This window comes from Talpa occidentalis, unplaced genomic scaffold (genome assembly GCF_014898055.3).
Source record: "Talpa occidentalis isolate TD23 unplaced genomic scaffold, MPIMG_talOcc4v2.1, whole genome shotgun sequence".
NCBI lineage: Eukaryota > Metazoa > Chordata > Mammalia > Eulipotyphla > Talpidae > Talpa > Talpa occidentalis.
Window position 1 is genome coordinate 61369632 of NW_026555331.1, and position 27602 is coordinate 61397233.

Sequence of the window (27602 nt, forward strand, 5' to 3'; positions counted from 1 at the left end):
ATATTGGATATGATAAGCATTCCCTCTTAAATTCAGGTCCTTTAAGCACTGCTACATTTAGGTTCTTGATGACTAATTTATTAGATGACTCAGTTATTCATTTTTGAAAATTAGAATCTTCTGCTCACTCCTACAATATATAATGACCAGTGCAGTTTGAGCTCTCTGTTCCAAAAGCTATTAAGGATTCAATTAAAATTCTCTCATACAGTATGAATATTATATAACTCTACAAATCATTTGGATCCTTTATGATAACATGGCTATCCTCATTAAAAAAAAAAAAAAAAAAACAGCCCATCTGATTTTTAGATTAAATGAAACAGGTAGCTGAAATCAATGTTACCTGTGGTTGGTACTTTGTTTATTAAATCTATAGAATATTAATATTCCTACTTATTCCTTATCAAAGTAAATTTTGAGACTGATTTGGGAGATTATTCTAATTTATCTTTTATCATAAAATATTTTGGAGAATAAACTGATAACCAGTTCTACAGTAATAAATTCAGGCCCTTTGTTATAGTCAAATCTCTATTAGTAGATTCAGTTCTTTCATTTCCTGAACTTACCTACTTTTTAGAAAAACATATAAATTTATTTTTCTTTTTAAAAATATATTATTTAAATATTCTTTTGGTCTCTGGAGGTCAATCCTTCACAATTCTTGGTCTCTAGAGGCACTTGAAAGGCTAGCAATGGAAGATAGTGCATATAAATACTAGAAACACATGCAGCTCATGTCTAACATTGACTGAAGTGTTGACAGTTTGTAGTAGATGCAGTTATATGAAGTTAAGTCAGGTTATTTATGCACAGAGTTGTAAAAGACCAAGCTGTATTTTATTTAATTTATCCTGCAGAAAAAAAAATAATTTTCTAAAAGAATGTTCATAAGAAACACTATTAGGATTAACTTTCAGCAAATATATGGGAGAAAAGCAAAGCAAAGTGCAAGGAGGTAGAGAGAAAGAGTGGAATATTAAAAGTAGAATGTTCTTCTTGCAAAATCTGACATTCAGAATAGCAATACTCTTAGATCACAAATTAAAGTGCTCTTAATCAAGAGCTTAAATTTGGAGATACAAATTGTATATCTATGTAGCTATGTATAGATATTCTACATATGTAATCACATTATATTTTAATGTTTTTTATCTCAATAAAGATAGAAAAAATATGTTTCTTTATATGACCAAAGAAGTGTTTGGTGTTCAAAAATGGAAACAAGAGAAAAATGTTTTGATGATGATTAGGAATAAATAGGAGAGCCATTGTTTATTTACTTGTCCTGTAAGGCAGCTGCAGCATATCTTGTCTGTCACATCTGCACTTCTCAGGCTTTTTAGGACCTTTGTGTTACTATATTGCCTTTACACTACAAGTTTTTTATTGATATATGGTATCAATATATCTTATTTTTTGTGTGTATATGCTCACATAGGTGCAGATAAAAAATACAGATTTTTTTCTCTATGAAAATTTATACTGATTCCCTCTACTTCAACTATTGATAATGCCAGGTGACTTTCTCAGAGAAGATTCAGGAATACAGCAAGTTTGATGAATAAGGGAATTTGACAGTCATTTTTCTGTACTCATACCTTCATAATAATGGTGCTAAGATGCATTTTCTTTAGTCCCAATATTTTCTTCATATTTTTCACTTCTCAGTTGTATAAATCAAAACAGAATATGTTTCTCCTTCCCCTAAAACACAAAATAGCATAATTTATTCTATCCAGAGTAACTTACAGATCCAATGAAATCCCAATAAAAATCCCACTAGTGTTCTTCAATGATATAGGACAAATATTTTTGAAATTAATATGGAACCACAAAAGACCCTGAATAGCTAAAACTCTCCTCTCCTGGCTAAAAAGGGGAAAATGAGTGGTATCACACTTCAATTCAAACTATATCACAAAGCCTTAATAACTAAAACAGTATAGTACTAGAATAAAAACAGACACACCCTGATAGAATAGATTTGAGAGCACAGAAACAAAACCACACAATTGAATTCTGGAGAGTTCTCACCTTGTGATGTCATGCTCTCTTGAGGTCCCAAATTTCCTATCATATATTTTTTGACTGCTCATTTTTCTACTTAAGGTCCCCTTATTTATTTTATTATTGGTTTAAAAATTTTTAGCATTTTATATTATTTATTTATTTCTGCCTTTACAGACTCAGTATGCACTCATGTCTGTTTTGTTGGTATAGATGAGTTTGGGTGGAACTGGCTCATGTTTGTGGCACATTTAATAAATCTTTTCTCTGGAATTTAGAATGCATGACATGACAGTTCCTGTGTTTTCAGTATGCCACAATATGTAAGTACAATTCTCAGGTTGTGCAAAGAGGGAGTGCGGATTAGAATGACTGCTCTGCTATTATCTTTACTGGGGACTCAGTCTCTGTGGAACACCCCAGGTTTTACTCTCTTTCAAGAGCTTATGCCTCAATACAACCTCTACTTCCCTCTTCCCAGGACCTCTGTTTGATCTGACTGCCATATCACTGGTGTTCCTTACTCTAAACCACAACCTGAAACTTTCTCTCTTGAAGAGGAGATCAAAATGGTGGTGGGGAAACACTGTGAGTTAAGTCCTCCCATAAACAAACAAACAAAAAAGTTAATAGGGAGGAAAAGCGGCAGGTCCCTGCAAAAACTAGGACATGGAAGATAAACTGGCAACTCTGGCAAATTGCCCGAAGAGGAAAGTGGACATAAAAGAGGACGAAAAGAGAGGAAAGCTCAGAACCCTGCTACCCTCCTCCACCCACAAAGCCTGCACACTCCAACCAACAGAAAGAAAACAACAACAACAACAGCAATGATAACAAACTACAGATCAAGCAGGACTGTGAGTGGAAAGGAGCTATTGCAGGCACTGCACCCTGTGAACAGGAACTGTGGAGAACCTTGCGGGAATTGCCACAGAGGTGAGTGATCGGCTCTGGGCATCATTAGAGGAAGAAAAGGACTCCATGGGGAGACCTACAAATATCCCAAGGCCAGCAGGTAAGCTTGTGCTGAAATGCATGCATGCTCAAAAAGCATACACAGCCCTGGTCCCTGTGCCTGCGACCTAGGTTCATGAGGAGACATGTGGGAACTGTCACTGAGGTGAATGACCCTCACTGATTAATCAAAAAACCAGGCCCTTGGGCATGGGAGCAGGGTGCAAAAGGTGCCATTTCTGGGGACACTGAACTGGACTTCCGCCCACATCCTGGATCTGAGGGCTTCAGAACTGAGACCCCGGGCTCGAAATTCGGGGCATGGAATCCCCACAACACGCGGCACAGGGCAGACAACACCCCACGCCATTGAGCCATTTCACACCACCCCCACTCAGGTCCCCAGAGACACATGGAGAAAAAGCACAGCTCTGGAAGGATACTAGGAAAGATTTCTGGTGCCACCTTAGTGATCAGAACAAAATCACCAACTTCCTAATAGTTGGAAGCCAGGGTTTCCAAAACCACCCTCAGGTTCTGAGAGGGGATACACCATGCAAACAGGGGTAAGAAAGGAAATGAGGCATGGAGCAAGACCCGATTCTGGAACTGAGAGCTAGGCACAGGATTTGGGGTGTGGGACACACCATAACAATGGGCACTCAACAGAGTGATAGCCATTGTTTTGGACCTGAGACCCTGAGATTGAGAACTACAGCGCAGAATTCAGGGCATGGGAGCTATGCAGCCATGGGCACGGCACCGGGTGAACACGGGGCAGACACAGCACCCAGCATGAGCAATAGCCCCTGTGTCAAGGTGCTCCCCTCGCCCCCTCCATTTCTCAGCCATCTGGACCTGGGCTTTTGTTTTTGGGGAGTGCTTTGATAACTGCCTCAATTTTACTGCCTGTAAGTGGTCTGTTTAGGTGTTCCATTTCTTCTTTGTCCAGCTTTAGATGACTATATCATTCTAGGAATTTGACCATCTCTTCTAGGTTGTTGAATTTGTTTGCACATAAGTGTTCATAGCAATCTCTGATTATTCTTTTGATTTCTACTGAGCCTGTTGTGATTTCTCCTCTTTCATTTTTAATCTTATTAGTATGTGTTTTCTCCCAGTTTTTCTTTGTGAACATGGCTAGAGGTTTGTCCACTTTGTTTATTTTTTCAAAGAACCGACTTTTGGTTTCATTGATCTTTTGAGTTGTTTTTTAAATTTCTATTTCTTTTTTTTCTGTTTGGATCTTTATTATTTCCTTTCTTCTACTGGCTTTAGGGTTTTTTTCCTTGTTCTTTTTCTAACTCTTTAAGATGTGAGATTAGGTTGTTTCTTTGAGTTCTTCCTTGTTTGTTGATGTGAGCCTGTATTGCTGAATATTTTCCTTTTACTGCTTTTACTGCATCCCATACATTCTGTAAAGTGGTGTCCTCCTTGTTGTTCAACTCAAAGTATTGTTTAATTTCTTCTTTGATCTCCTCATTAGTCCAGTGGTCTTCCAGTAGTGTGGATTTCAATCTCCATGAAGTGGGAGGGTTCCTTTGTTTTCTCTTGATGATTTATTTCTAGTTTGATGCCTTTATGATCGGAGAAGATAGTTGGAATGATTTTGATCTTCATGTATCTGTTGATGTTTATCTTGTGGCCCAGTGTGTGATCGATTCTGGAGAATGATCTGTGTGTGCTTGAGAAAAATGTGTACTCGGATTTTTTGAGGTGCAGTGTCCTATAGATGTCTGTTAAGTCTATGAATTCTATGTCTTTATTTAGGGCTCTAGTGTCTTTATTTATTTTTTGTCTTGTTGATCTGTCCATTGGTGAGAGTGGAGTGTTGAAGTCTCCCACTATATATGTATTTTCTTTAATGTCCATTTTCAGAGCTGATAATAACTGTCTAATATATTTTGGTGCTCCTTCATTTGGTGAGTTTATGCGGATGAGTGTTCTATCTTCCTGATGCATTGTCCCCTTGGTCATAATGTAGTGTCCATCTATGTGTGTTTTTACTTTTTTTAATTTGAAGTCTATTTCATCTGATATAAGTATAGCTGTTCCTGTCTTCTTTTTTGGTCCATTTGCTTGTAGGATTGTTTTCCAACCTTTTACTTTCAGTCTGTGTTTATCTTTTGTGGTTAAATGTGTTTCCTGGAGACAGCAGAAGAATGGATTTTGTTTTTTAATCCAGCGTGCTACTCTTTCTTTTTATTGATGAGTTTAATCCATTTACATTTTGAGTTAATATTGATATGTTGGCATATAAAAAATTAAAAAATTACAAAAAGATTCTCTCTCCACCCATCTCCTGTTCAATGTAGCATGAATTTCTTTTCTTTTTTTTTTTTTTATATAGAGGCATGTTTTCTTTCTTTCTTTCTTTATTTGTTTGTTTTTGTTTATACATGCACTGGGTACAGTCAGAAGCGCGGGAGGGTGAGAGAATTCACCAGAGCCAGAGCGGAGAGCAGAGCAGGCAGAAGGACCGAAGTACACTGCTGAGGGGAGCAGCGGGCGGCAGGAGAGGTCTGCGCGCCATGTGGAACCCTCCTCCGGTGGCCGGGGAGCAGCCGGGGATCGAACCGGCGCCGCAGAGGCCGCGGGCAGCTTCGCAACCCAGCGCTCAACCGCTGCGCCACCGGGGAGGCCCTGTAGCATGAATTTCTTAGTGTCATCCAGAGAGCACTGGTCTCTACCTGTCAAGGGATAACTGATACTCCTCCTATCTGAGAGATTATCTGTTCAAACATAGATTCTCTGACTTGCTACTCTGAGAGTCACAGTCCACAGGGATCAAGCCTTGTGGTTGCTGCTGTTCCACCTGGTCCTATTTTCAGGCTCTGATCTACTACTTGCTAGATCCTACAATGTCTGGGTTGCTTCCAGAATTTCCCTGGGTCTTACTGGTGTTCATGAGGTCCTAATGGAGGGGTCTGTTTCCTGTCCCTGTCCCAGGGATCTCTGAATTTTTAAGGGCATTTTCTGCCAATGGAGCTCCTTTCAGGATCTGTCATAGATCTGCAGAATCACTCAGATCTGCAACAATTTACTGTGGCAGATTTACTTGCAGGATCCTCTTTGGAACTTGATAGTTGAAGGGGCCTACCTTGTTAGGTCTGCATCCAAGTCCCATACCATACTTGAGGTTCACTGAGGTCTGCAGAGTGTTATTTTATAAGGGCTTGCCTGTTCCACTGCATTGTTTGCAGGGTCTATAAAGCTGCTGGGGCTAACCTCGCCTTCTCAAGTGGGTACCTTCTTGGCTTGTACCATTTCTTGCTGGTATGCTTCTTCTGAAAATTATTCCTAGCTTGTACTATAATTGTCTGTTTTTCTGTCAGCTGTTGGATTTGTTCTGCTGCAATCTAGCTGTGAGTCTGTCACCATGTTGCCCCAACTTCCTAAATTATCAGAAGACAAATATTTTAATTCAACAGTATGGATACTTTGCAATTAATTTTTACCTAAAATGGATTTATAGGGCCTCCCTGGTGGCGCAGCGGTTGAGCGCTGGCTTGCGAAGCTGCCCGCAGCCTCTGCAGGCCGGTTCAATCCCCGGCTGCTCCCCGGCCACTGGAGGAGGGTCCCACATGGCGCGCAGACCTCTCCTGCCGCCCACCCTCTGCTCCCCTCAGCAGTGTACTTCGGTACTTCTGCCTGCTCTGCTCCCCCACTCTGGCTCTGGTGAATTCTCTCACCCTCCCCATGCTTGTATAAATAAATAAATAAATCTTTAAAAAAAAATGGATTTATATTTTATACATGTTTAGTAGTTGCTTTGTAATAATTGACCCCAAATAAAGAGTAAAACTTGTCTTGAGAAAACATAAAGGTTCATATATGTTGTAAATAAATCAGGAATGAAAAATAAAGCTGGACCTAACTTCATGAAATTTGTTTAGTGTTCAAAGATATAAGTTAATATTATTTTGCTCTGATGTAATGCATGCAGAAGATTTTCAGAACTGAAGCACCTCTTTTCTACTAAATCAACATCTATTAAATAATATATAATTTTAGTTTTCTATAATAAGTCTTGTAAGCAGGGACAGCATCTATTTTCTAATTTCTGAACACTCCTTTCATAGTTTTAGTTACATGTGGAGACAGTGGCATATTGAAAATAAGAAGACAAAGTTGTATTGTATGAGGCTTCCTTCTGGAGAAATATGATCTTGCAAATTAAGATGAAAATAGTTTCTATGAAATCTTTTCATTTATGTGATAAAATAGAAGTATAGGATATAATTTTTATTTTTTAAAAGCCAATAATTGATTTTTTTTTTCCTTTTTGGGAGGCGGGGGAGGGAGATCCACTTTTGAAAAATGCTTGGAAAAATTTTCCAAACAATGTGAAATAGTACGTTAGATACATTTTCAAAATAAATGATTAATAAAAGTATCCAATTTTTGATATATCTTAGATTTTTAATGGACCATAAGTATGTCAAAATTATATTATATTTTAGTAAATAGAGTTTACGATCCTGTTTTGGTTATTGGGAAGTAATTTAATGGACTGAAATTTCCTTTCTGACATCAAATTTTAGTCATAATCCAAATTACTATACATTGTTTTTAAAGATATCTGCTGAGTTTTTTCTTCATTTAATGAAAGCTGAGCCAAACTTGAGCCAAACAAACATCACTGAAATTCAGTCTTTTCCATTTATTATTTTGAAAAATTACTGGAATTGGTTATGATAGGATTTCAGGGAGAATTATTATTTTTTCTAGAACAGCTCATAATTACCAAATAATGGGTCATTAAATGATTTCAAAAACAAATTTTTTAAAGAATGGATTTTAATTCACATTCCCACAAAGTAAAAAATTATTTTTTGGAAAAGAAGTCTCTTCGGAATGTTGTTACATAGAAAATAATTTCAATGCTAAATATGATGTAAAACCTGGCAGATATGAATCATTTTAAAATTATAAATATCATTAATGCCTCAAAACCCTAACAATTATTGATGATAGGTAAGATTAGAAAAGAGAGGAAATAAAGTAAATTAAGATATGAAAGTTCAGGAAGAAAGGGAGAAAAAGAACAAAACAATGAGTTTATGATCTTTGACTTAATAGTAACTGTATTTGTTCAGAATTGAACGGAATATTTGTGACTAGCTATAATTGATCAAATTTCTCTTGATTCAAGAGTTTTCTTCGAAAAATTCAGTCAGTCATAATAAAGCTCAATTGCTAGTCATGAAGGAGTTGGGATCTATAAAAAATACTCTGTCTTTAATTACCATGTAGGTTAAAAGGGAAAAAAATGGCACACTATTTCTTGCTGACCACAGATGTTCCGTTAGTTTTGTTATTTTGGCTTTCAATGTTAATGACCTTTTGGTCAATGTAACTTTTTGTAAAGGCTTTGAGTTCACCAAGACCTTTCAGCTTACCAAGACCTTCCAGTGAATTTAATTTTGGGGTGGGGAGGGAAATCAAGAGCAATGTATACTAAAGTACTGATTTTATCCTCATCTCTGTACATTAGAAAACTATTTCCTTGCAAATATCATAGTAATCCATCTATTTTCAAAAAGAGACCAAAGAAAACATATTTGTAATAGTAGGAACACAAACTGACATAGCATCAGAAGACTTGGAAAATAGAACTCCCTCCATTATTCAGATACTCTTATAAATTGAAAATTTTTTCTTCTTTCCAAGAGAATATAAGTAGTTTGCAACACTCTAGATAAATAAATATTGTTAGATTCCTTACACATATTAAAAATGATACAGTAATATTTTTTCTTAAACCTTTAAATTAAATCAGGCATGACTATAAAATATCCACATAGAACTTGTACAAAGTAGAAATTCAATTAATGTATGTTATAATACTCTGAATCTAAACATTTTTCTTTTTAGTTATATAAATTTAAATGAATATATAGTTTTGATAGTTATCCATATGGGTAAATAATGTCTATATTACTTAATATAAAATTGCTGATTTTTTAATATGCAATGTTACTTAGGAACTTTTGATTATGAAATTATTTTTGCCTTAATTTATATATGTGTAGATTAACTATAGATGTATAATGACCTAGAAAATATAACATGTAATTTATGACTATGTGTCATCTATAATGTTGGTAAGTCAATATTTCCTTTTAATATAATATTATTAGATATATATAAAATATATCTCAGATAAATTATATAATAATTTATATGATAAATATATATATTTTATATATTATATCATCGTATGTACATATATCATTGGATGTACATGTACATATGTCATCATTAGATGTAGCATTATATGTGTATTACCTATATATTTTACATATATATGCTTACTTTTCCTCTCATGTAATTTTTATTTGCTTGGCAGAAATAATAGAATTTTTTTTATATTAGATTACCAATTTGTGTACCATATATTCAATTCCAGTTGCACCATTTGCCTTCATCCCTTATCTATAGGTTCATATATACTGGGAGTTTTAGTTTTAGCATTCTCTTCTGGATTTTGTAACTTAACTCTGTATAGCTGGATTTTTCCTATGTTTATTATGCAGCTATAATGTTGTATCATCTCTTCACCATTATCCTGAATATCTCTTTTGTTTTACTCTTGTGTTGAATCCCTTGGTTCCTAAAGTCGATGTCTCCCTTCATCTTGAGTCATCTTCTTTTTGTGGAGCTCCCAGAGAGTGGATGCATGGAAAGTAATTTTGTTGTTATTTTCATGTCTGAAATTACTTTATTTGCTTCTCACTGGATTAAATAATTGATGTGATATAAAATTCTAGTATAAAATGGTTCACTGAGAAATTTTAAAGTGTTCATGTATTTTCCAGTGTCACTGTGGAGAAATTAGAAGTCACAGCAATTCCTAATTTTTTTGTATGGCCTGTTTTTTTTTTTTTTTTTGATGCCTTTTTTTTGAATGGAAAATGGAAGGAACTTCTTTTACCAACAGTGTTATGAATTTCAGAATGATGTGTCTTGGTATGAATTTACTTTTATGTATTGAGCTAGGATGTACATAGTATACAATGTATATCTTTAATCTAGAAAATGATTTTCTTTGGTTTGGAAAGCATTTGTTGAATTATTTTCCATTCACATTCTAATTTATTTGTACTTACTGGAATACAATATTTGGATATTGAAATTCCAGGACTTGTCTGGGAAATTAAATTTGTTTATAATATTTTATTTTTGTTATTATTTTAAATTTTAAAATAGGTTTTGATTTATAGGAAAATTGCCAGTACATGTCCCCATATTCTCCACATCCAGATTTATTAATGTTATTATTAACTTTTAATGATAACATTATTTATTATAATTAAACCAATAGGTTATTAACTGAAATTGCATAGTTGATTCAGATTCCCTAGCTTTTCTAATATCCTTTTCCTGTACCAGGTTCTTTTCCAGGATACCACATTATAATTAGTCATCACATCTCCTTAGTTTCCTATTGATTGTGATTATTTTCCAAGTGTTCATTGGTTTGTCACCTTCACTGTTTTTAAAAATGCTAGCCAGATACATTTGTATTATATTTGTCAGTTTGAATTTGGTGTTTTTCTCATAAGATTATGGATGGAGGGGGGGGGGAAGCCACAGAGATAAAGTACCATTTTGAGATTTGAGATATCATAGCCAGGTTATGCACTATCAATGACTTCTCACTGTCACTCTTAACCTTGATCATTTGTCTGAAGTAGTGTTCATCTGATTTCTGCACTGTAAATTTACTCTTTCCCCTACTTTCTATTCTGTGATTTTTGAAACAAAGTCAATATGTATAGGCTTATAGAGAATGGAGGGTCATGATGCAGTCCTTGTTAGTGGAATATCTATATAAATTATTTGGAATTTGTTTCCATGTGAAATTTGCTTTTATCCTCCACTTATTAATTTAATCAATTACTCATTAATGTTAGTGTGACTTATAAATATTTTTTCTCTGTATTTTTTATTATTACATTTTATCTTCTGTATTTTCATGTATGTGACTTCACATACATTATTTCTCCTCCTTTTTTTTTTAATTGAAAGGAATTGATTCACTTAATTATGCAGTCTGGCAAGACAAATCTATAATAACAGAGCAAGCTATCAGGAAGCAATTTGGAACTCTTAGGCATATGCTGAGATTGCTATGGACAAATGGAATTTCTTCTGAAAAGCTTCAATTCTCTACTCAAGACCTTTCAAAAGATAGGATCAGTCTCATCCAGGTTTTTTTTTTTTTAACTTTTTGCCTTTTTTTTTTTTAAGATTTATTTATGTATTTATACAAGCATGGGAGGGTGAGCGAATTCACCAGAGCCAGAGCGGGGAGCAGAGCAGGCAGAAGGACCAAAGTACACTTCTGAGGGGAAGAGCGGGTGTGGCAGGAGAGGTCTGTGTGCCATGTGGGACCCTCCTCCGTTGGCCGGGGAGCAGCCAGGGATAGAACTGGCGCTCCAGAGGCTGCGGGCAGCTTCGCAACCCAGCACTCAACCACTGCGCCACCTGGGAGGCCCTTATCCAGTTTTTCTAGGATAACATTCTTCACTTAAAGTCAGATGATTATGTGCTTTAGTCATATCTACAAAATAACTTCATTGTAACAATCAGTGTTTCCTTGAATAACTATCCAAATTGACTCACAGAATTGACCATCACATCAGATTAATTGTTAGACATTATTACATCCTGAATTTACCTGTCTTCTTCCTGTGGTATCATTTGCTTTGTTCCATATGCCTCCATATTTTATATGAGAGCTGTATTGTTTTAGAAACTCATTGGATTAGGTTAAATTGTTTTGTCACAAATACTTCATAGTTGATCCTCTATATTTTATATTGTATAAGAGAGCCATGACATCTTTTTTTTATATTTATTTTTATTCATTTATGCATACAAGAACTGGGGTACAAGCCAGAGATGTGGGGCCTGAGAGGATTCACTAGAGACAGAGTGGAAACAGCACAGGCATACTAACTGAAATACACTGCTGAGGGGAGAAGCGGGCGAGACAAGAGAGGGCTGCTGCACCATATGGGTTAGCTCCCTAGTCTGGGATCAAACTCATGCTGCAGAGGCTGCCTATAACTTGTGTGCTGCCAGGGAGGCCCCATAAAGTGGTATAAAACAGTTGAGAGTTTGACATTGTTGAAACACTGTAGGTAAGACACAATTAAGAGGGAATATGTCTGAAGCCCCCAAATTTGGCTACTATTAAATTTCATACAAATTGCTCAAAAGTTTATGTTTCTGAATTCTAAGTCACAAAGAATGAAATTCTGATCTTTGGGGAAGTTTACAGTGTGTAATTTGCATGTAATTAGACTAGTCAGGATAAAGAATTGTGTTTAGTTTGTTCAGTTTGATAAAGTGCCATGACTTTGTGGTCAAATATATTGAGCCAGTAATGGATAAAGTATAGTTCAACAGTTTCCTTTTCTGTGTAACTTTTTCAAATTTCATGTGTTAGTTTCTTCATAAAAACCAGAGTGATTGATAGAAGATATTTATCAAGCTATTTGACTCTCTTTTTTTGAGGATCATTTATAGGCTAGAACTTTGGGGACATTTTGGATTTGAGCTAGTTAGACAAGGATCTAATTACAAACCTAAGGTCTAATTTTAGAGCAGAATTATCAGTAAGATTTATTTGGTGTTCTGAAAGGTGTTACTGAACTCTTTAAAATTTCTTCTCTTGGAAGCCAAAATGGATCTTAGATTTGGAGTATAGCTTTTCATTTGAACTTTCTGAATAAAAGATAACTTCCAAAGGTGGGAAAATGGGGAATATCCTAGGAACTGAACATGTGACCCCATGATTAATTATCTCACATACCAGGTTTTTAAAATATGAAATAAAAATACTATACATTTTACATTATTTGAAAACAGAAAAATGGGAGTAATTTTGATGAGAAGTGTTTTTAAAATATAATGGTTATAGAATAAAGTTGTTACAAGCCTCTATCTTACATGAAGATAATACATTTTACCCAGAACTGATAAAACAAATACTCCATTCAGAATATTGATAGTTGCTTATGACTTAAAGTACACATTGGAGAATAGTTAGAGGGTTTTTTTTTGAAAGCTGTATGTTTTTACCTTTTATTAATTTCTACTGCAATCATGAAAGGACCCTAACAAACTGTTGTCATTACATCTTAAAGTGTCAGATTATGTTTAAATTTTCTTCATTATATCCTGTCAGGTTTCTGTTTACTTACTAAATGTCAATATAATAAAACATATATGAAAATAACACCTGCAGGAATATAGCATGAAAAATAGGATGATTGATTTCTGTGAAAAATGATTTTCCACTCACAGTAAAGATACGCTATGGTCAGTTTAATCTGAAACTCTAATTTTTTTATATTATTCATATATGATATCATATTATAGTCACACATATAATTAATAAAAAGTTGACTATGTATATTTAGACACTGATATACTAAAACCTTTGGGATTTGAAATTATCCTTGGTAAAGTTCAAAAATGGAAGAATAGACTCTTCATATTATTGCCCATTTCTTTTTTTAAGATTTATTTATTTATTTATACAAGCACTGGGTACAGTTCGAAGTGCGGGAGGGTGAGAGAATTCACCAGAGCCAACGCGGGGAACAGAAAAGGCAGAGTGATGAAATACACTGCTGAGGGGAGCAGCAGGCATGGCAGGAGAGATCTATCACACCATGTGTTACCCTCACCAGTGGCTGGATAGAACAGGCTCTGCAGAGGCTGTGGGCAGCTTCGCAGCCCAGCACTCAACTACTGCGCCACTAGGGGAGGCCCTTATTGCCCATTTCTTAAGAAAAAGTAAATATTATACAGTCTCTTACTTCCTGCTAAGTTAATTTCAGTCACATCAATAAAATGTTCAAATCACACAAGTGTTTTCTCACCTTTATTAAATAATTCTATTCAATGGATCTAACTATTTTCTTCGTGTTTGAATTATGATTGCATACCAATGGATTTTTTGTAAGTGATAAATAACAACAAACTAAAGACCTCATCCAATAAACCACATTCCCACTCCAAAAACCTGGTAAAAAATAAGGTCTTAAATTTGTTATATAGGTGCTGGGACCTCTCCTGCTGCACCCGCTGCTCCCCTCAGCAGTGTACTTCGTCACTCTGCCTGTTGTGTTCCCTGCTCTGACTCTGGTGAATTCTCTCACCCTCCTGCCCTTCTGACTGTACCCAGTGCTTGTATAAATAAATCTTAAAAAAATAAAAAAATAAATAAATACATAATAAATTTGTTATATAATATCACTGAAGATAACACAGAATAGATTTTATACCATAATAGCCAAGACTGCATGGATATGTAGTTTTTAATGATATGTTATCTCAATACATATATTATTTCCATCTCTGTCTTATATTTGAAACACAATTTTTGGAGGAAAAAAACATTAGCAGATAAATAAAGCATAACTATAAATACTGGCTTAAACTAAACATTGTCTCTTCTACAAATGTTCTAACAAATTGGTTTTAATGTTAGAAACTGAGTATAAGTTTGGCATATAGAAATAAAATCTTATGGCTGTGATTATTTTTCTCATCACTTTATGTTATAAATTTCTAAAATGGAAACCATAGGAGTTATACAAGAAAAATGAGTTGCTAAAATTATGACCACAGGAAAAATGTTAGTAGCTTCATTTTATGTTGTTTTCCCTAGAGGTGATACTTATTTCATAATGAAAATACATTAGAAGACCTGTAATGTCCTCAGAGGTAGGTAAAAGTAATAACTTTATATTGCTAAATAGTAATTTTATTTTTCACATGTAACTGATTTAAAATATATATTTTTAGTCATCAGTCATTTTAGACTTCAGTTTTAAAAAAGTGCAAAACTAAAATCAATAAAGAAATTTAAACAACTTTGAGGTATATACTAAAGCCAAATCAATTATATTAAATCATTTGATGTTATTTATCTATAGCAGTTGTTAAAATCTTCCTGTAACAAATATTGGGCTGCCTTTTTCTCTTTATTTTACCCATCAGTTACTAAAGACACAAATAAAAATAATATAAAATAAAAAATACTCTCACATACTTTTCATATAACAGATCTCAATAACTATTTTGAGCAGTGAATGAATAATTAAATATAACTAATGAATCTCAACAATGCTTAATAATATTTTTAAATAAAACTTGTATTGATTTTCCAACAGTTGCATAACTTTTAAACATTGGGAATACAGCTTCATGCGTCCTTATGTGCACATGCTTCACTCATTCTCCAGGAAAGATTGAGAGCCAACATCCTATCACATTGTCTCTCTTTTCCCTCATTTTCCTATTGACCCAGTATTCAGACTCCTTTTGTAACCAGAAGCTGAATATAATTTTTGTTACATTTTGCCAGCTTGTTTTCTTTGGTTATTTATATCCCCCAAGTGACTGAAACCATTCTGTAATTAATTGTCTTTCACTTTATGGTTTATTTCACTTAATAGAATCACCAAAAGATCCAGCCATTTCCTTCCAAAATGCAGTGTTTTCAATAGTTGAGTAGTATTCCATTGAGTATATATTCTTGAATTTCTTTTTCCAGTCATTTAAGTTGGTTCCATGATTTAACTATTATTAATAATACTATTAGGAATAGAGGAGTGCACAAATCCTTTCATGTTTATGTTTTCATAGTCTTTTTTTTAAAGATTTATTAATGCATACAAGAGCTGGGGTACAGGCCAGAGGTGTGGGGGGTGAGAGGATTCACCAGAGACAGAGTGGGGAACAGAACAGGCAGACTGACTGGAATACATTGCTGAGGGGAGCAGCGGGTGAGACAGGAGAGGTCTGCTGCACCATGGGGGTAGCAACCTGGCTGGGAATCGAACTCATGCTGCAGTGGCTGTGGATAGCTTCCTAGGTTGCATCTTAACCCCTTGTGCCACCAGGGAAGCCCTGTTTTCACAGTCTTTTTTTTTTTTTAAAGATTTATTTATTTATTTATACAAGCACTGGGTACAGTCAGAAGCGCAGGAGGGTGAGAGAATTCACCATAGCCAGAGCAGGGAGCAGAGCAGGCAGACTGACAAAAACACACTGCTGAGGGGAGCAGCGGGTGGCAGGAGAGGTCTGCGCGCCATGTGGGACACTTGCCCAGCAGCGGAGGATAGAACTGGCCCTGCAGAGGCTGCGGGCAGCTTCACAACCCAGCACTCAACCGCTGCGCCACCGGGGAGGCCCTGTTTTCACAGTCTTTAGGTAAATAACTAATAGAAATTTTTATCCACATCTTTCCCGACACTTGCTGTTTCCAATTTTTTAGTATAAGCCATTTTCATCGGTGAGGTGATATTTCATTGTGGTTTTGATTTGTATTTCTCTTTAAGAAGTGATGGTGAGCTGTCATTCTTCAAAAATTATTTGAAGAGTTTGAGAAGTGTAGATATTAGATCTCCTGGATAGTTTTATAATATTCACTAGTGAAGCCATCTGGCTTTGGCATTTTTTTTTTTTAAGAGAATAATTTAGGTTTCTGTGCTTGTGATTGTTCTGTTCAAGTTATCTATTTCATCCTGGTTCAATCCAGGAAGGTTACATGATTCAAAAATTTTTCCATTTCTTCTACATAGTCCAATTTGTTTTCATATAGATTTTTATAATAGTATTTTATAGCCCTGTGTATTTCTGCAATATCTGTTATAATTTTTCTAGTTTCTTATTCTTTTATGGAATTTTCTTTCTTCTTTTCTTCTTAATGAACCTTACTAAAGGTTTATCAGTCTTCTTTATCCTTTCAAAGAACCACTTATTGGTTTCATTGATCTTTTGCATCCTTTAAGGCTCTATTTCACTTATTTCCACTCAAATTTTTGTAATTTCCTCCCTTGTTTTGATATTTTGTTTTCATTTACCCTTTTTATAGTTTCTTAAAATATAAAGTAAAATAATTTATTTGAGTGTTTGCTATTGCTTAGTGAATTGGAAGTCTTTATTTCTCTATCCTATTGAATGATAATATTTTTAGATAGAGTGTTCTTGACTAACAGTTTTTATGTTTAAGAATTTTAAATGTATCATTCCACTTTCTTCAAGCTTTGAGAGCCATCTCTTTGTAGCATTTGGTACACACACAGAGGTCTAGCTATGTAATATGCTTTCCATATTTGTTTTCATTTAACTCTGTATGTTTACTCTATTATCTGAGATCCTGAACCCACCTTTCTGTGTTTGATTGTCTAGGGATTCATTAGGTTATTTAATGATTGTTATTGTAATATATTTCTGTTGGATACTCAAATTTCTTATCATTTGTATACCACTCTTGATTTCTGTTCTCTTTTAGCTTTCGCATCTTCTATTCAGATGTTCCTGTTTCCTAAACTTGTGTGTTGCCTTATATATTTATTTTCCTGTTGGGGCACTATGTGCTTAGTTTTGTTTGTTTATCTTTATTTAAATTGGTGGCAGATGATAAAGGGATAGGAAGTTGGAGTTCATAGACTTGTTCTCAGTTTTGGTATGACTATTCTAGGCAGGCAGATTTATAATTCTTCTTCACCTCTTTCTCCAGAGAAAGCTCTATTCACTGCTTCAAGGACCCAAGTTTTCATGGCCCTGCTTTTTTTGCTGTTCCTCTCCACAGTGCAGCAACTCTCTCTCTCTCTCTCCCTCACCCTCTCCCCCCCCCCACTTCTCTTTCTATACTCTCCCTTACCCCCAGAGAGGAGAAAGAAGGCTCCACCTCCCACCCACCACCCACCTCTGCCTACTTACTGGTAGCCAGATTCTCAAATACTTGAAAAATGCTGTGCATTTGTAGGTATTCACTCCCTCCTTCACTGAAAATATTCACCACCTTCACCAGGTCCATGAGTCAATCTGTCTGTGTTAAGTTCCCAGATTGTTCATCCAAGTGGAATAAATGTCACCCTTGCTGCAACTCTTTTTGCTGCTTTCATTTCTGTAGAGTGAACCACCAACCTCACTGAAAAATATCGATAGATTAGTGTCCATCACTGATGATGAACTTTTGAAATTTTCTGTCACCAAACTTTAGTTTTTCTTAGTTGTATTTTAGGGAGAGATTTATCATGTTATGGCTAGAATGTCCCAATATCTTTTTTTGTGTTACTAGTAGTATTGCTTATTTTTAATATAAATAATCAAGATTTTCACAGTCATACTAAATTTATATTATAAAATGTAAGTATACTCCAAAATCTGAAAGTGAGTACAAAACACAAATATTAAAAATTGAGGGTACGAATTTACTGTGATATTAAGCAACATATTACAAAGCCAATTGAGAGTATTTTTTAAAAGGATTTTTTTAGTTATGCATACAAGAAAACTGAGGTGTAGGCCAGAGGATTCACCAGATACAGAGTGGGGAGAGGATTCACCAGAGACAGAATGAAGAGCAGAACAGACAGATCTACTAAAATACACTGCTGAGGTGAGCAACTGGTGAGACAGAAGAGGTCTGCTGTGCCATGTGCATCATCAACCTGGCTGGGGATTGAACTCATGCAGCAGTAGCTGGCGATCAATAGATAGTGCTGTGTTTTTATTTCCTGTACACCAGAGAGGCCCAACAACCAAGAGTATTAAAAGACTAAATTGGACAATGTACAATATTCCTAAGGGACAACAGGCTGGCTAACTGGTTAATTTATGTTGCTGTGAATACTCAGTTCCCAAATCCCTTATTGAACTACATGTTCGACTAGTCCTTGTTTTCTTTATATCATTATACATTATTTAATAAAAAAAATAAATTCCTCTGGCATTGTCTTCTCCTATTCTATTAGAATAATAATTACTTTGGGGCCTCCCTGGTGTCCTAGGGGTCAAGACTCTGAGCTATCATTGCTACGGCCTAAGTTCAATCCCCGACCAGGGAGCTAACCCACATAAGGCACAGCAGGCCTCTTTTGTCTCTCCCGCTGCTCCCTTCAGCAGTGTATTTCAGTAGATCCACCAGTTCTGATTCCCACTCTCTCTGGTGAATCCTCTCACTCTCTGCACCTCTGGCCTACACCCAGTTCTTCTATGCAAAAAAATTAAAAAAAAAAAAAGGAGAATAATTACTTTTACATTTAAACTGTCTTTCATTCTAACCTACCTTGGACAGATTGACCTCTACTGCTGAGGGCTCCAAAACTGTTGTGTACCAATACCTGACAAGGACACCATAATGGCACCTACTTTTGTCAATGAACATTTTTCTCAAGATTATAGGTACATGATGACAAGGTTGTTTATATCTATGGGAAATACAAGCATGTTAATATCTTTAATTGATAAGAGTATTTCTGCTGCTACAGATATTCACCAGTGATTCTTAAGGTCTGTTATATGTGATATCAAGTATCCTGACAATTGTCAGGAAACACTTTCCTCAGGGAGTAAGAGGAATCACAAGTAAGAAATCTGCATTCACATTTGAAGGAACTAGAAACGAAATAAAGAAAAAATCAAAAGTCAGAAGCTTCAACAGATACCTCAGAAATACAGATAATCATAAATGAATATTACAGATAATTACATTGCAAGAAAAAGGACAACTTAGGGGAAAAAACAACTTCTAGAAACATGCAACTATACAGAAAGAAATAGAAAACTTAAGAAGAAATAGAAAACTTGGTCAAACTCATAACGAGCAAGAAATTGAATCAATAATTGGAGACCTACCAAAAAATAAAAGCCAAGGATCTAATAACTTCACTAATATATTCCACCAAACCTTTGAAAATGAACTAATACATACCCTTCTCAAACTATTCCTTTAATTAAAAAGAGGAACATTTAAACACACATTTCATAGTGTCAGTATTACCCTGATTATGAGACTACAGATATAATAAAAAACTTCAGAACAAATTCCATAATGAATAAAGAAGCAAAAATCCTCAACAAACTCTTAAAAAATTTAATCCAGCAATATATTAGGAGAATCACAATTCATTATCTAGTGGGATTTATTCCAGAGATATAAAGATGGCTCAACATATACAAACCAAAAAATATGAGATGCCATGTGAACAAGAGAAAGGACAAAAAATGTATGACCACCTTCACAGATACATAAAAATCATTTTACAAATTTAAAATTTTAAAATTACAAACCTTCAACAAAATAGATATAGAAGGAATGTATCTCAACAGAATTAAGGTCATACATGATAAACTTATAGTCAAAATAATATTCAATGGTGAAAAATGTAAGATTTCCTTTAAGGTCAAGAAAAAGAAAACATTATCCAGGGCTTCCCTGGTGGTGCAAGGGGTTAAGCACCACCCTATGAGGTAATTCACAGCCTCTGCAGTGCGAGTTCGATCCCTGGTTGGCCAGGGAGCAACCCACAGGGCACAGCAGACCTCTCCTGACTCGCCCACTGCTCCCCTCAGCAGTGTATTTCAGTCAATTGCCTGTTCTGTTCCCTACTCTGTCTCTGGTGAATCCTCTCACCCCCTGCATCTCTGGCCTGTACCCCAGCTCTTGAATGCATAAATAAATAAATCTTTAAAAAAAAGACAACCTTATCCAGTCTTATCACTGCTGTTCAATAAAGCACTGAAAATCATAGCAAGAACAATTAGACAAGAAAAGTATATAAAAATGTCCAACTTTACAAACAAATACAGTGAAGTGTGAAGTTATAATATTAATACACAAAATATGTTGCATTTCTCCATGTGAAAAATAAACTTGTAGGAAGAGAAATCAGGAACATAATCCCACTTACAATCCCATAAAAAGAGTTAAATAACTTGAAATAAATTTAACCAACAAAGTAAAAGTTCTGTATACTTAAAATTATAAGACATTGTTGAAAGAAATGGAGAAGACACAAAGAGATGGGAAGGTATCCTATATTCCTGAATTGGAAGAATAAATATCATTAAAATGATTATTTTTTAAAGATTTATTTATGCACATAAGAACTGGGGTAAAGGCCAGAGGTGCATTGCAGGGGGTGATAGGATTCACCAAAGACAGAGTGGGGAACAGAACAGGCAGATTGACTGAAATACACTGCTGATGGGAGCAGCGGGTGAGTCAGGAGAGGTCTGCTGCATCATACATGTAGCTCCCTGGCCAGGGATTGAACTCATGGTGCGGTGGCTGCAAATAGCTTCACAGGTTGCATCTTAACCCCTTGAGCCACCAGGGAGGCCCCTAACATGATTATTTTACCTAAAACAATATACAGATTCAGTACAATCCCTATCAAAATCCCAATGACATTCTTTACAGAAATAGAACAAAAATCATTTGGACTAACAAAAGGCTTTGGATAGCAAAACACTCTTTAACAAAATATTGAGGCATCATATTCTCCAACTATAAACTATACTACAAGATGATAGTAATTAAAACAGCTTTGTATTGGAAAATAAAAATAAATACATCTGTGGAAGAGAATTGAGAGCCTAGACATAAAATCACATGCTCAGGAAAACTAATTTATGGCAAATGATCAAGATCTTAAAATAGAACAAGGAAAGACTTCGTTAAATAGTATTGTACAGTTTACCACTGTACATAAAAGTTAATTCAATATGGATTAAAAACTGGGTTATACCTAAAACCATGAAACACATAGAAGAAAACATAGGTGATAGGCTTCTTTTTTTTTTTTTTTTTTTATAGAGGCATGTTTTTATTTATTTATTTATTTGTTTGTTTGTTTGTTTTGTTTATACATGCACTGGGTACAGTCAGAAGCATGGGAGGGTGAGAGAATTCACCAGAGCCAGAGCGGGGAGCAGAGCAGGCAGAAGGACCGAAGTACACTGCTCAGGGGAGCAGCAGGCGGCAGGAGAGGTCTGCCCGCCGTGTGGGACCCTCCTCTGGTGGCCAGGGAGCAGCCAGCCGGGGATGAACCGGCGCCGCATAGGCCGCGGGCAGCTTCGCAACCCAGCGCTCAACCGCTGCGCCAACGGGGAGGCCCTAGGTGATAGGCTTCTTGACATCACTCTTACAGATGTGATTGAAGACTCAACTCCAACAGCCAGGAAGGCAAACCAAATAATAAACAAGTGGAGAATATTAAACTAAAGAGTTTTTGCTCGGAAAAAGTACATTTCATCAAAATGAAATGACATCTTAATGAATGGGAAAAAATATTCATATGTCATGTGTTTGATGGGGGATTAATATCCAAATATACAAAGAACTCATAAAACTGGACATTATAATCATATAACACAATTAAAAATTAAAAATCATGCAGAAGATCTGAATAATCTTTTTTCCACAGAAGACATGCAGATAAACAATAGACCCATGAGAAGATGTTAATTATCTTTTTTTATCAGAGAAATGCCAATCAAAAGAACAATTAAATATCACCTCACATCAGTAGAGGGACATTTGCTTAGTGAAATAAAACAGAAAATGACAAAAACTGTATCATTTTACTCACATGTGGTATATAGAGAAAATGAACAAGTCAATTAACTAAATGAAACAAAAATAAACTTTTGAATCATTAAAAATATCTTGATGTTTATATTAAAGAGTACTATTTCTGATCATTGCAGTATGTTGCTTTGTCTCATTGTTCCTTGTGGGTTTTGATTAAAATAATTATACATTTTTTCTTGCCTATTCATTTAAACATGAATCCCTAGAAATCAAAGAGCAACTTTGAACAGACATTACATCATATTTCATAATTGCTGGATTTTTTTTTTTTTGAACCAAATCTGAATTCCTTGGTGTCATCTTCTTTAGGACTCACTCTTAGTCAGTGCCTTAATCTCTGCATGAATGAAACCCTCGCTGATCCATGAGATGGGTACTCCGGGCATCTCAATGGGTCCTTAATGCTAGAATGATTGAGATACACTCAATCTACTATGTACAAAATGATCCCCCAAATCCAAATCAAATTAAGATTTTTTGTTTATCATTATTCCCTTTAATTACTATAAATTATCATACCACTCTATAAAAGTATTATTCATTAAAAACACAACTATAATTTTAAGTAGTGGCTAAACAGCAACAGATTTTAACGTTGCAATTTTTCTAACTTTTATTCATAATTGTATTTGACTCCCTCACACAATGTTGCTATGGCTGAAAACAAATATGGACTAATATCTTTAGTATGAAAGACTAATTAAAAATAATTAGATTTTGATGATCACTTTATCAAGACAAATATTTTGATTGAAAACTTATATTCTTATTCATCTTCACAGCGTAGGAAAAAGTAGTGGTTAAACTTACATGAGTTTCATTTTGACATGGGTAATGCTAGATATATAGCATTTATCTCCTCACACTTTCTCTCTCCTATCTTTGCTCCTATGTGTGTGTAGAATGACCTACATGATTATATTGAAGATGCATTTTGGGATTTAGCTAATTAAATGTCCAGACAGGATATTGGAAGGAAGGAAGACAGTGAATTTGGAATATTTTATTTCCCTGGTTCACTGCCCGTGTGACTCCTTCTTATTGACTATACCACCAGATCTTATCTACATGTTCCTTTTTTTGCTGATTCTGGTAACTGTCCCTTTCTTTTGCTTGTTTGTGCTGATGAATGGTTGCAATTTTTGTGTATTTCATCACTTTTGCTATCTTTTGGAGTTCCTCTGCACCCTGGCAATATTTTGTAAATTGATCCTTTGAAAATGAACTCCTCTTGAATTATCTTTTGCACATCTATTTCTTATTGATACTCTGATAAATACACTAAAGTAAGCCATAGGGTCTTAATATAATTTTACTAATTTTATATTAGAATTGCAATCACTATAATTGATAAAATCATCCTGGAAGCATACCAGAATAGGGTATTTTATGTATCTATTTGTAATTATTATGAGATAATTCAAGTTTAGATTACCTTTTATAATTGTGATAGTGCCTTTTTGGAAAATTTCTTCATGATCAATGTCTTCACTCCTTAGAAGCCTTTTGTTCCTCCTCAAAGTTACCATGTCAGAAATTTGGCCTCATTTTGGACCCTTCCCTCTTCAAAGCACAGAATTCTAATCATCTGTAAAATCACACAGAGTCCATGTCCTTTTCTGGAACTTACTCTCTTACTCCTTTGCTAACAATCTAGTTGAGATTAAATTCATCCATAATAAATTCTAAAATTGCAAACCTGATCACCTAACTCTCCTTAATATCACTAGTAACTTCTTTGCTAGGATAAAATCTAAATATTACTTGGATTATAAGAGTTTCCATGATTTCGTGCATAACTTTCTCTCTATCTCCTTTCTCAGAACTATATTTTAAGTTCCAACTGACTGAACGTCTTTCGATGTGTCTTTTGCTCCATGCTATGATTTCCCTTTAATGTGGGCCTTTACATTATGGGCAAAATATCCCACATTTGACCCCAGCACTCTATGCTCCCTCCCAAGTCCTGAAATAGTTCACCACTTTGGGAAGAATTTACTTTTAAGTCACTGAATACCTAGTTAATAATGGTTTACATCATGAAGATACTTACTTTTTACTAAAATATCCTAAGGTAAACAGTTCCAGTAGGAGTTTTTGTCTCATGCAGGAACATCAGCTCTTTCTATCTTTCTGTGCTCTCTGATCATTAGTATACTTCCCTCCATCCTGAAATGTGTTCCCCTGTGCTCACACGTTATATGCTGTAGATCTTCACATCAAAGCAGTGAACAATTACGTCCAAAAACAGAAGAATAAGCATGGGAAACATACTTTCTTTTCATCTCATGTACTTCTATCATAAGAGAGAGAACTATATCTTTCTTCTGCTAACTTTCTCTTGTGGTTTGTTGACAAGAACTTGATATTTTACCTAACTTGAGAAAAATCACTTGCCTAAGATGGCTGCGATTGTCTCGTCTCAGCCATTATTCACCTTCTAGTACTAAAAGCACTTAGGTCTAAACAAGCCTGGGATTCTTTAATAAGGAAAAAGGAATGGTTGTGAATAAAAAAAGTGGTGATGTCTGCAGACCATCTCTCCAGTCTTCTTCCGGCTGCGGTGGAGTCCTTCCTGTGCTCACCATCACTTCAATGCCTTTCTACTCACACTCTATATTGTAGTTATACCAAATGTCTTTTAGTTTGTAGAATGTCCCATGTGCTCTTGATATCCATGTTTCACTGAGGCCTATGCCTTTGTCCTAGTTATTCTTTCCCTTTGTCAAAGTTTACATTTATTAATCTTTTAAGTCTCACCTTTATCATTGGTTGCTCTGCCACTTCACTAATTGCTTGGCCAAAAATCAATAGAGTGACTCCCTTATAACAAGCAATTTTCACAGTCCTTGGTTTTGTTAGAATACATTGTCTATGTAAATACATTAAGGTAACTCATATGTCCCTTTTCCTCTATCATGCTTCCTTTGAATCTGGGATCACTCATTGTATTTGTCCATAAAGAGTTTGTCTCAGGGAAAAAAATGCTACTGCATAGAAGTCTTAAATTTTAAGACCTGAAGACCAAGGGAATCCAAAAGACAGAGAGTTGAAACAAGACTTCTGAGGTCTCCCTATCACGGTCCAGAAGTGTGTCTCTGGATTGGAATGTAGGGTAATTGTAGGGAGGTGAGAAAGGATGTTTGCTAACATGAGTGTCTGCAAATGGAGTTACGAGTCCAGGCAACAAAGAGGACAGCAGACACTTCATGTGTATCTGAGAGAAGAGAGATCTTGCTTAGTAGAGTAGGATAGGTCACAAGGCTGTTTCCTCAAACACAGACATGACAGTAAAGAAATGAAAAAGTTTGTATGATGTGGCAAGGCGGAGGAAACTGGATGCCTTTACACAGAAATCATTTGAGTGATTTCTGAGTGCCAGAGATCAGCATGGAAATGACAAAAAACTCAAATGACTCCGCTAAGTGGCTTTTTACCCCACATGACATGGGAGCTACATGGTTGTTCTGTGTACATAACAGGGATTGAGGCAGTGAATCCGAAGATCCTCTGAATGAGGATCTGAATGAGTTCTTTTGGTGAGAAGGGATGAAAAAGTGCATAACAGGAAGGAAAAAGTCATCCCTGGACCACAACTGTGCCTAGCAGGCTCTTAACAATCCCTGGGCCCCATGCTAACTCCTCAGAACAGGGACATGATCCTGGGGAAAACAAGACGAGTAATAGATAGTTGGTACAAAATGAGTACATTTCCATTAACTAATATAAAGGGTATTTAAACAAGAAATTATGTTATTAAGGAAAAAAATATACTTCTTGTTTATTGAAATTCCTTTCTGCAAATCTGAGCACCAGCTTAAGTCAGAGGGTCCTGGGGCTGGGTCTGTGCCTATTGTGGCTACTGTTGTAAAACAAATGAGCCACAAATGAGTCAGTAATAAAATAGCATGGAGGTAGAGTACACTTTGTAATATTTGATAGGTATCAGGGAGAACTGGGTAGAATTAAATAAAACTATTGATTAAATCTCCACTTAGTATAGAAACAATATTCAGATCCTTACCATTGCAATTAATTTCTTATCTAAATATCTCACAGAGAAAAAGTCACTTAAATATGAAATGTGTTTGTACATTTCTGTATGATTTACATTGCACATGTCAAAAAATATGCAACATTTATTCAGAAACCCAAAATAAGGTTATTATTATGGGAATAGCAAGCTCAAGATTAACTTTCTTGCAGGTATGTATATATGTAAGTATTTTATAAGTATACATGTAAGATTGAAAATTAGACAATTGCATTACATATATTCATTTTTCCTAGGTTTTGGGTTAAAATATAATAATTTAAGGAAAATATTTAACTCTGGCTGAAAAATCATCATATTAATGAAAACAATTCAGCAAATTTCAGTTTGAAAAAAATTGAATGTTACAAAAATCTACGAACCTTATAACCAAGAATGTGTGGTATTCTGATAAAAATAATTCCTTGTTATAATCATTATTTACCTGACTGTGTGGTTACTTTTACTTGGGGGGGGGGGTTGAAAATTATAACTTACTTTTCAAAGTATTGAGAAGTAAAAATAATCCAGTTGTTCTGAACAAACTTGTTTTCAACCTGCAAGCATTATATATTTATATTGTTCTTCACAAAATGAAGAAAGATAACTCAGAAATAGAGGGGGGAAAGCAAACAAATAAAAGAGAGGAAGTAATCACACAACATATTACAACTTCCCATACGATGTTAGATTATTGTGGGAGAGCCAGCTGGTGAAATTATTGGTCTTTCACTGTTTCTCTGCTAGTTTCAAATTTGGTTTGAGCCTCTAGGGAAATGAGTTTGAATGTCTCATCTCATTCCTAGAAGCAACAAATCTCAGGGAAAAAAAATCAGTTCAGTTCTCAGAAAGAATTTGCACTGAATATGAAGGTGTGAAAGGCCAGGAGTGAGTAGCAAGGTTGACCTGAATCTTCCATTCCTGACTGATGGGGCTAGATCTGTGCCTTTCTAAGTCATTATCAGAGAACTAATTGACTCCTAAGAACTTCTGCCTTTCTACCTCTATATCATAGTGGGTATTCCCTTCAGCAATACTGGCATAGACATTCAGTGGTGTACATTTTCCCAAATAACTGCTTTCTTCCTAGAGAATTAGTGATGTTTAGCAAAGCAAATTAAGATGGGAAATGACTGATAAGAATACTAGTGAATCCTAAGTAGAGATTCACTTTGTCCCTGAGTGTTA